Source organism: Xyrauchen texanus, chromosome 26 (genome assembly GCF_025860055.1).
Source record: "Xyrauchen texanus isolate HMW12.3.18 chromosome 26, RBS_HiC_50CHRs, whole genome shotgun sequence".
NCBI classification, from domain to species: Eukaryota; Metazoa; Chordata; class Actinopteri; order Cypriniformes; family Catostomidae; genus Xyrauchen; species Xyrauchen texanus.
Window position 1 is genome coordinate 4,486,581 of NC_068301.1, and position 12,657 is coordinate 4,499,237.

The following is a 12,657-nucleotide window of genomic DNA, read 5'->3' on the forward strand; positions in this document are numbered from 1 at the left end:
ACACACACACACACACACACACACACACACACACACACACACACACACACACACAAGCTACTTCTGATGTGAAATTTTGGGCTATTTTGGTTTGAGGGTTATAGTGCAGTACACAAATGGAGAAATATATCTACATATTGAATAGGAAAATCCTTACAGGCAGGTGAAGGGGGCATTAGGGCACAGAAAGAACACAAGCCTGTGAGCAGAGAGGATTCTGGGAGTTTATATTTGTGGGTCTGTTGGGGCAAATATGGGTCAGACATCACTGTTGAGTTTTGAGCCTCAGTTCTGCTTTGTCTGGAAAATGCTGATGGAAAACTCCCCGGTAAACTAATAAATAGTTATTTTGAGGTTATTTTGTAGTGGCAGAAATGTGTTTCATTTCCTCAATTCCAAATTAAGCATGTTTGTGTCTTGCAAATGAATATTATACAATTTTTCAGAATTAGATATTTCTTCAGATTGAAGTAAATAGATAAAAGCTTTTCATTCTGATTGGCTAATTAACAGATTGTTTATGATCTGCATGTGCAGTGGATAAGATGAAATGCTGTGTGAAGCCACAAAGATACTGTCTTTAACACCCCGTCAGAACATATTTGACATTTAATATACAGCTCTTTATAGTGAGATTTTGAACCAATGAGATGTCACTGTTGGCAAGGATACACACACACACACACAGACACACAAAGACAAACACACACACACACACACACAAAGACATACACACACACACAGACACACAAAGACATACACACACACACACACACACACAAAGACATACATACACACAAAGACATACACACACAGACACACAAAGACATACACACACACAGACATATACACACACATACACACAAAGACATACACACACACACAGACATATACACACAGACACACAAAGACATACATACACACAAAGACATACACACACAGACACACAAAGACATACACACACACACAGACACACACACACACACAAAGACATACACACACACAGACACACAAAGACATACACACACACACACAAAGACATACATACACACACACACACAAAGACATACACACACAGACACACACAGACATACACACACACAGACATACACACACACACACAGACACACAAAGACATATACACACACACACAGACACACAAAGACAAACACACACACAGACATACACACACACAGACACACAAAGACATACACACACACACACACACACAGACACACAAAGACATATACACACACACACAGACACACAAAGACAAACACACACACAGACACACACACACACACACACAGACACACAAAGACATACACACACACAGATACACAGACACACAAATACATACACACACACACACACACACAGACACACAAAGACATACACACACACAGACACACAAAGACACACACACACGAAGACATATACACAGACATACACACAGACACACACACAGACATACACACACACGCACAGACACACAAAGACACACACACAGACACACAAAGACATACACACACACAGATACACAGACACACAAAGACATACACACACACAGACACACAAAGACATACACACACAGACATACACACAGACACACAAAGACACACACACACAGACACACAAAGACATACACACACAGACATACACACAGACACACAAAGACACACACACACAGACACGCAGACACACACACACACACAAAGACACAGACACACACACACACACACAAAGACACAGACACACACACACACACACACACACACACACACATTTGCTTAAATATGTTGCACCATGCAGGACACATATAAGTGCATATACCCATAAAAGATAAACACACACAGTAAATTAGCTCTGTAATATTGTCGCTGAAGCCATATTGTTAAAACAGATGTGAAAATCACGGCTTATATCGGGCCTTGGCACCGCTTTTGGCGCAAAACTTAATGAAAAAGAACAGATGGGAATTATTCTGCTGCCAAACCAAAGCCATGCACGCAAAGCATGAATATGTTTCCCTACTATTCAGATGCATTGAATAAAACACAGATATAACTGTCTGTCATCTGCTGAATGGTTTAGTAAAGTTCTGATCTCCTTTTAGCAAGAGAGCTCAGTTATGTTTCAGTCTGGTGATTTTAATTTGTACTTATTTATAATCGTGGGTGTCTATAAATGAATGAATGGTTGTCGGGACAGGTGAATGGAGGAATTATGGATGATGAATGAAGGGTTGGATGGGGAGAGTTTGGGTCAGGGTCTTTTCAAAACTTTTAAACAACTATGTTGTTTAAGGGATAGTTCACCTAAAAATGGTAATTCCCTCAATATTTACTCACACACAAACCTGTATGACTTTTGTCTTCTGTGGAGCACAAATGGAGATGTTTGGCAGAATGTCCCTGCTGCACATTTCCATACAACAACAGTGAATGGACACTGCTGAACTCCTAAAGAACAAAAAAGCACCATAAATGTACCATAAAAGTTCTCCATATGACTCCAGTGGTTAAATCCAAGTCTTCAGAAGTGATGTGTTAGTTTTGTGCAGGGCTGGATTAGTAATCTGGCATACCGGGTATTTTCCCGGTGGGCCAATGCACTTTGGGGTCTATCAGGGGTGGACTGGCCATCAGGACAACAGGGCAGGCCAGTGAGCCGGCTGCAAAATGGGCCAAATGGTTTGCGATAAACTGACATGAGCCGCCACGTTATGCAGAACGGGCCACAAAATGACGCCGCGATATGCTGAAGGGGGCAGCGATATGCAGAAAAGGACAGCAACCCAAACCCCCCCACCCCCCCCCCCCATCAACTTTTGGCCGAGTTGCTATGTAAAATCCCAGGCCGACTTATTTTCCAAGTCCACCCCTGGTTTTGGGTGAGAAATTATCAATATTTAAGTACATTTTTGCTAGTAATTCTCCTCCCAGCCCAGTAGGGGGCATATGCATGAAGAACGTGGGTCACCAAAAACACAAGAAGAAGAATGAGAAAGTGAAAGTGGAGATTGACTGAGCTGGGAGGAGAACTTATAGTAAAAATGTACTTAAATATTGATCTGTTTCTCATCCACACCTATAATATTACTTCTGAAGACATGGATTAAACCACTGGAGTCTGGATTACTTTTATGCTGATATATGGGATTTTTTTGGAGCTTCAAAATGTTGGCACCCATTAATTTGCATTGTGAGGACCTACAGAGTTGAGATATCAATCAATCAAAAATGAATTTAAAGTGTTGTACAATTACAATAAAACAATACAATGATATAAAAATACTTACAAATTAAAATAAATTGAATTGAATGATTCAGAAGATGTTGAGGCTCTGACAGACAAAGGTAAACCATTCCACAACTTTGGTGCAGCAACCGAGAATGCACGATCTCCTTTACCCTTGAACCGTGATCAGGGAACATTAAGAAGCAGCTGGTTATTCGATCTAATAAATCCATGGGAGTTACGAATGACTTAAAAACATACAACAACACCTTATATTGCACTCTAAATTGGACAGGTAGCCAGTGCAGCGATGCCAGAATAGTGGATATATGATCCCTCTTTTTAACATCTTTCATACATTCACAGAGAGTTTTAACAGATACATCATCACCTGGCTTCAAAGGGAAGTACATTTGCATGTCATCCGTGTAAAAATGATACAAAATACCATATTTCTTAAAAATAGCACCAAGAGGAAGCTTATATAATGAGAATAAATCCGGTCCTAAAATAGATCCTTGCAGAACTCCACAGGTTATCGGCAGGGCTGGACTGGGAAGAGAAATCGGTGGGAATTTACATGACAACTGGCCCATAACTTGTCGAGTTGTGCTGTCCTTTTCAGCCATTCGGTCCGTTCTGCATTACGCACCGGCTCATTTGAGCTATTCGCGGCCAATTCGGCACGTTTCGCGGACGACCCACCGGCCCGCTCGGTTCTCCCAATGGCTAGTCCACCCATGATCGGCCCCAAAGTGTGTCGGCCCACCGGGAAAATGCCCGGTATGCCAGATTTCCAGTCCAGCCCTGGCTGCATGCTTTCAGAGTTTGATTCGTTCCATTTCCACTCAATCCATTTGTCTCTTTCAACATCCCATCTGATATTTACCAGTAACTTCAGGAATGTGTGTGTGTGTGTGTGTGTGTGTGTGTGTGTGTGTGTGTATTTATCACTTTGTGGGGACCAAATGTCCCCATAAGGATAGTAAAACCCGAAATTTTTGACCTTGTGGGGACATTTTGTCGGTCCCATGAGGAAAACAGCTTATAAATCATACTAAATTTTGTTTTTTGAAAATGTAAAAATGCAGAATGTTTTCTGTGAGGGTTAGGTTTAGGGGTAGGGTTAGGTTTAGGGGATAGAATATAAAGTTTGTACAGTATAAAAACCATTATGACTATGGAAAGTCCCCATAAAACATGGAAACACAACAAGTGTGTGTGTGTGTGTGTGTGTGTGTGTGTGTGTGTGTGTGTGTGTGTGTGTGTGTGTGTGTGTGTGTGTGTGTGTGTGTGTGTGTGTGTGTGTTCCCTGCGAGGTTAGTAGAGGAAAAGTTGAGGTCACCTGTTTGTTGTTTCCAATCACTTTTCGCACTTTTGCTGTAGCTTGTTATAATTTTTATAATTAAAATTAATAATATATATATATATATATATATATATATATATATATATATATATATATATATATATATATATATATATGCATATACAGTCAGTTGGGGATCAAAAACAACCCAAACATTTTTTAATAAAACATAATTCTAATCACACAGAGTACAAAAGTCCTCAATGCGCTCAACCAAAACACCTCTGTGAGAGGATCACTGAACTTCCGCTATTCTTAAAGAGACAGTACTGTTTTAGAACTTGTTCCACAAATCCATGTAAATAGTGTTATCAGTACAAATGATGTGTGTAAACAATAAACATGTGACAATGTATATGTGAAAATAATAAATGCAATGTCTAGACATCTTAATATTTATTGGATTATATGTCATTCAAAAATTTGTAAAAAGCTAAAATGCAACCATGTTAAAATTACATTTGTAAAATTCAAATTTTTCAAATGTACCAAGTTAGAAGGTCCCCTGTATAATGGAATGACTTTTATATGTAAGCAAAATGGAATTTATGACTGAAATATACCTCAATGAATAGTAATCGAATCGAGAACTTGTGAATCAATCTAGAAATATGTATCGAGACCCAGCCAAACATTTTACGGTGATGCTTAACAGCATCTTAACTGCCTTTGTACACTCTCTTTTTGTGTCCAACAGAAGAAGAAAAAGTCATTAGAGTGAGTGAATGATAACTTTATCATTACTAAAGAACTCTAAAAGTCAGTATGTTTCCAGATTGGGCTTGTTACTTACATGTGTATATTTTACAGGAAGAATTTGTGTGCAAGGTCAATCTAGCTAAAGTGCATCACTAGGTTTTGTTTTGGGAAACCTGCACAAGACGTGCTACGAAAAAGAGACAAAATAGATTTAGTATTATCATTTTATGCCCTTTACATTTACAAAACACAGAACGACAGATAGCATGTTCTGTCCGTTCCCCAAGCCAGAGTTCAGACTGGGAGCAAAGAGATAAAGATTGCAGGGGTGTGTGTGTGTGTGTGTGTGTGTGTGTGTGTGTGTGTGTGTGTGTGAGCGTGTATTTATCACTTTGTGGGGACCAAATGTCCCCATAAGGATAGTAAAACCCGAAATTTTTGACCTTGTGGGGACATTTTGTCGGTCCCCATGAGGAAAACAGCTTATAAATCATACTAAATTATGTTTTTTGAAAATGTAAAAATGCAGAAAGTTTTCTGTGAGGGTTAGGTTTAGGGGTAGGGTTAGGTTTAGGGGATAGAATATAAAGTTTGTACAGTATAAAAACCATTATGTCTATGGAAAGTCCCCATAAAACATGGAAACACAACATGTGTGTGTGTGTGTGTGTGTGTGTGTGTGTGTGTGTGTGTGTGTGTGTGTGTTCCCTGCGAGGTCAGTAGAGGAAAAGTTGAGGTCACCTGTTTGTTGTTTCCAGAGTTGATACAGCATTGTGCGCTTGTCCCAAGGTAGTTGGAAGTGTCATTGCAGTGTCCCAACCAAATACACTAGTCTTAGCTGATCGCTGTACAGTTACAGTTTACAAGACCAATTATTGTTTTAGTCTAACTAAAACCAAACTTCAAAATCAAAGTGCATGTAAACGTCCTGACTAACACAAAACCTCTCGTGGTCAGTTGCTTCAATAGCTGGTGCTTCGACAGAATACCTGGCAACACATCCCTTAAACATGCACAACTGATCTTTAGTAACGTGAACCGTCATTAGCTGCTTTTTACTTGTTTTTACGTCTTTTGTGCACATCTGCTCGAGAAACATCATGTTGCTGTTTTTGCTGGGAATTTATCACTTTTTGTGGCGTAAAAATTAAATATCCATTACCCCAAAAAGGGGTAACAACTTCAACCTTGCACACAGCTTGTGCCAAAGACCCAAAAGTAGGTCAGTGAACAAGCCACAGCACCACATGCTACACTATTGTGTGGTTGTCTTCAGAAAATGACGGGGACTTACAAGAAAAAGGCTTTCTCGAGAGTAAGAAATAGTTTTGTGATGGTATACACTATATGGCACAAATCCAGCATCCTTACTGAGTTTTGTTGCTTAGAGATGGCTTATTCTGAGCTCTGTAATAAAAGGTATTGTTTTATTCTGTTATCATTTACTCATCCTGATGTTGTTCCAAACCCATATGACTTTATTCAGTGGTACACAAAAGGAGATGTTAGACAGCCTTAGTCACCATTCACTTGCATTGTATGGAGCAAAGTAACAAGTGCCAGCAAGAAGAAGGTCAGCTCATTATAGAAGAAAGAGGAGTGTGTGTGTGTGTGTGTGTGTGTGTGTGTGTGTGTGTGTGTGTGTGTGTGTGTGTGTGTGTGTGTGTGTGTGTGTGTGTGTGTATGTGTGTGTGTGTGTGTAGTATTCCAGACATGCAGGGTGTCTCGCACTGGAAATGGAACTGTCAACACCCTACCACGCATCATCACTCACATCACACACACACACTGTTGTCCTCACCGCAATGCCATTAAACTTCTAAAGAAAAAAATAGGTACAGAGAGGGAGAGAGGGGTTGCTCAGAGAAGGGGATGTGTGGTGTTGTTGTGTCCAAAGATTATAATTCTGTACTTCTAAGATCGTCTGTTGTTCTGTTTTGCTGAAGAACTATGTGAGTCCTCTGAACAAATCTGGTTCCTTAATGGTTCTTTCAACCACAGATGTGGCTAGAGAGCATAAAGTTACGTAGTCCAGCTTTAAAGGAACAATTTCTTGCAAAATGTGCTTATACAGACTAATTCAGATATTTCATCTTTTTTTGTTTTTTTTTATTACAGCAAAAATATAATGTGTATCTTCAATAACTCATTATCATAATAACAAACATCCATGTAAGTGTCACGAGCCATAAAGGGATAGTTCACCCAAAAATCTAAATTCTCTCATCATTTCCTCACCCTCATGCCATCCTAGATGTGTGACTTTCTATTTTTAGAAGAGTAGTTCAGCTCTGTAGGTCGATGCAATGCAAGTGAATGGTGGCCAGAACTTTGAAGCTTCAAAAAGCACATAAGGGCAGCATAAAAGTTATCCACATCAATCCAGTGGTTTAATCCATGTCTTCTAAAGCAAACTAATCGATTTTGGTTGAGAACAGACTAAAGAATAACTTGTTTTTCACTTTAAATATTGACAGTCTGCACATGCATCAAGCACTAGGAAGTGTAATCGAGCTTGAAATCATGATCGGCAAGGAGACTGCAGTGGCAAAAGTAGTTATATTTTGGTCGGTTCTCACCCAAAAACAGGCAGCCACAGTCACACCATGTCCAAACCTGACGACAAAAAACATACGATTAAAGGTATATTTTCTATGGTAATCAAGAGTTTTTGTCCTAACCAGCAGTGGTTAGGAGCGACGGTGCTTATTTTCTATTTTCTATTTTCTGCATCGCGCGGGTAACTCCGTCCACTGTGAACTGGCACCGGTCAAAAACGTTCAAAAAAATAAGGCTGGGCATAGAAATGCATCAATTCTTGGACTACAAACTCTTCAGATATGATTAGTAAGTTCTGTTCTCTGATTTATGTGCAGTTGTGTTGTGTTCTGTTGTCACTATCGATGTGGAGGACCTGTTTTTAGATAAACAAATGAGTTTCCGCTTGAACGTCCTAATGTCGTGAGGGCGCTGCGTGAACTGTTGCTCTCATGTTTTTCTCATTGTTGCTCAATTTCTCCCTTTGTTTTAAGAAAAATAAAGAATTATTCATTTTTGGGTGAACAAGTCCTTGCACAAAATATTCAGTTTCTGCTCAGCATCAGCATTTCATCCAAATTTCCTGTCCGGAGTACAAATCAGGAATCACGCACCCACGCCGGAACAATCACATACACACAAACACACTTTGTCTAGAAACTTGCTTTTACACTACAGCACACACACTGCAGTTCTTCTGTGATTGTTTTCTCAGATTATTGCAAGGCAGTCCAAAAAAATCCCAAAGCACAAGTTTTTCCCTCAGTTCAACTCACAAAGCCATGTCCACTTTGCAGGCAGTCTCCTCAGAATGGAAGATAAATGTGTTTTGCACTTGTAGTCCCTCTAGAGTCCAAACAGAACAAACCCGTTGTGCTGAACCGTGTGCAGTGTGAGTTTTTATTGGCAAGCTCAGCTGCTCGTGCATCGCCCGTCGGCAACCACCGAGAACCTTCAGTACAGAACAACTACAGATCTCTTGGCCCTGGTAACCATCGTTATGGCAACGGCTGGGTACAGATCACTGTTAGCTTAAACGAATAACTCTGTTCCCTTGTTATTTCATGACACTGCAGACTAATGACTTTTAGTTATACAAGCCGAGATTGAATGAGCTTTCAGTCTAAGAAGAGGTTTATTTAGTGTTGTCAATTTTCTCTGCTAGCAACCAAGGGATTACAAAAAAAAAACAACAACAAAAAAACAGAGGTGGTTACTTACTGGCCCAAGTCAACAAAGCCCACCCCTCAAATCTATCTTGTTCTAATACGGCTCTGATCCGTCCTTCAATGTTAATATATGGGGGTTTTAAAGTGGGGTCAGGGGCCCCCTAAGTGGGCGTAAGTGGGCACTTGTGGGTTTGCAGAAAACTACAGAATGTAGCCTATTTTTAGCCCTGTTTTGGAGGTAAACTGAATTGATGCAAAAATCTCAGATAGAGGATGCCATTCATGTCCTGAGCAGAAACGAATGTGCTGGACGAGTTATGCACAAATGTCAAATACTTACGGTTAAGTGTTTGTTCATATCCCTAATCACTATATGAGCAATAGCAAGCATCAATCCTAAAGTAATTGCAAAATGCAAGATATAAATTCTCTTTAGTATTCTTGTTCAATTTTGTTGTAATAAGAATAATGAGGAAACCATTTTAGAGGATGTTTGTGAAGGAAACAGGTGCACAAAAACACAATCTCGCACATTGTGCCACAGAGGGTCGCCTCTAACCCGAGTCCCAGCTGCCTATAATGTAGGCCTACAGTATGACAAATGCTTGTTTTGAGATATAGGACTGCAGATATGATTGTAGTCCAGAGACAAAGAGTGGGAAACCTTGTCTACAGGAACTTATAAACACGAGACCTGCAGAAATGAGTGTTAGCGAAACACAGATGCTATGTTTGAATAGTACACTTTATACTGTGTGCACTTAAGCACTGGATGCGATATACTCATTATGTACATACCTGTCATTGCATTGCACTTACATTTAAAGTACCTGCATTAATTACATCTGACCCCAACCCCTAACCCCTAGAAACTGTACCTTGACCTCAGTAGCAAAAAATTTGATCTTGTGACAGTTTTGCAGAACAACATGTAGTTACACAATAAATACATTGTTTTGCATGTAATTTAATGTTAGTGCATTGTAGTTAAAGACACTAAAAATGACTTTCTTTTGTCTGCTGAACACAAACAAAGATTTTTTGAAGAAAATCTCAGCTCTGTAGGTCCATACAATGCAATTGAAAGGTGATCAGCACATTAAAGCTCCAAAAAGCACATAAATGCAGCATAAAAACAATCTGTAAAACTCCAGTGTGATATGATAGGTGTGGGTGTGAAACAGATCTATGTTCATGTTATTTTGTACCATAAATCTTCACTTTCACTTTCACTTTCTTCTTCTTTGCATATAACCATGTACTGGAGAGGGAGGAGAACTTATAGTAAAAATGGACTTAAAAATTGATCTGTGTTTCACCCACAGGCTTCTGAAGACATGCGCTGCAGCTGAAACCGCGTACCGTCACAGTATGTACTGTATTTGATGAAGAACGCACTTATCTGCTGGCAAAACAGTGTGTTTTTTTAGGTATGCATACAAGTATTATGAGTAGATTTCTGACATCCGGGGACACTGGCATCGTTTTGTGACACAAATATATGACCTGATAAAAACAACCTGCTCTGGTTTTGTTAAACAAGCACCATATAAGCGAAAGGACTAATTATCTTGGTAAATATAGCACTTACAGTTGAAAGAGCCATCTGACTTGCAGTTCACCGCCATTCCTTTAAATCCAGTGTTTTGAGCGTGACGTCGCCGAAGCTCCCAAAGGATTATGGGAGAGTTAAATGTCCAGTCGATCTGCACAACCGAATCTCACCGGAAATGGTCATCTGGGTGTTTCACACTTACTGCTTCATGAGTACTATGGATTCTGGTATACTACTCCATTGGCATGCTATACTATAAATTAGGGAAGTATGGATATTCGTACGCAGCGATGGATTTAACCACTGGAGTCTTGTGGATAACTTTTATGCTGTCTTTATGTGCTTTCAGGAGCTTCACATTTTTGGTACCCATTCACTTGCATTGTAAAGACCTACAGAGCTGAGATATTCTTCGAAAAACCTTTGTTTGTGTTCAGCTGATGAAAGAAAGACATATACATCATGGGATGGCATGAGGGTGAGTAAATGATCATGAGGGTGAGAATTTTCATGTTTGGGTGAACTATCCCTTTAACTAGCTTTACCAAGATAGAATTCCTTGGTCAACCAATATCACCAGACAAACCATGATAGTTGACCAACACCACCAGATAGCATTTGCTGGTAAACAGTATAGACCAGCACCAAACCAGCACAAACATCGTCTTTTCAGCAATCAAACATTTTTATTTGTTACAAATTTACACTAATTATCTGGACCCAACATATCAACAAAACATTAGCTGAGTTCAATTCATAGCTATCATAAGTTCTAATTTATTTTGGTGACATATCAACTGACAGATGAGCAAGCTACACTGTTCATGGCTTATAATGATGTACTTCTCTGTGCATTTCATGACAGGAAACCACAATGAATGATCAACACAGGTTTTTAGTCCAATGCTTAATCTGTGCGGTAAATTAAATGTGGCAGATTAAAAAGTGGTAACAACAAAACCAAACGTTCTCATGATGAGAATCCCATCAAAACAGAGTTCATCTAAAACACAGCGTGCAATGTTTGTATTTAGGAACACAAAGCCTTCATTTATCAATCAGTCCTGACTACATTTAATCTACCAGCATGAAGGTTATGTAAGATGAGTCTCTTTATTACAGTGCCTGTGGTCATGGTCTTGTAATGCCTGCCTACAGGGCTGGACTGGTACTTTGGGTACGCACTTTGGGGCCAATCAGCGGCGGACTGGCCATCGGAAGAACCGAGCTAACCGGAGGGTCACCGTGAAACAGACTGACTGGGCCGCGATAAGCTATAATGAGCCGCAGGGTTATGCAGAACGGACCACAAAACGGCGCCGTGATATGCAGAAAAGGACAGCGAACACTGTCTTTAACGATGGCAAACAATACATTTGCAGGTTTTTTTTTTCACTTGATTGTAGGTAAATATCCATTTCATCCAGCAATCTTTTTTTCTCTTTCAGTGTTTTCACTGTTTACTTTGAGACACCGCTCCAAACGATTGATTCAGTGCACGAGTGTACGTTCTGAATCAATCGGACTGAATTGCGAACCAATTACGCCAATGCTTTTTACGATAAATTCTCCTCCCTGCCCAGTAGGTGGCGATATGCACGGAGAATGCAAATCGCCAAAAACAAAACAAGAAGAACTCTTAGGAAAAAGGAGCGCCTAGGAGGGCTGTTTGAAAGTGTATATATATATATATATATATTTAAATATATAGCATTGTAACTGAGCCAAGTCTCTGTCATTTCACAATAAGAGTCCCCTGTGTGTTTTGGGCTTGTATACAGTTAAAAATACCACGTTATGCAAAATAATTTTTTTTCTGGTTATTATTGGGATATTGTTTGAAAATAAACTACATTAGGGATTTTATTAATTATAGACTATTGTAGCCTCTTTGTCTGTGCTCGTCATAGTAAGGAAAAACGAAGTAATTGTTTTAAAATTTTTAAAAAGTCATTTAAAAACGTACAGTCGAACTGGTGTGATTACACTGGGCTGGGCTCTGAGGCGTACGATCAAACCGGTGCAATCTGCATTCGTGCTGCTGTTTACCAGAGATTGGGACTGATGTGGTTGTCGTAATGAACCAG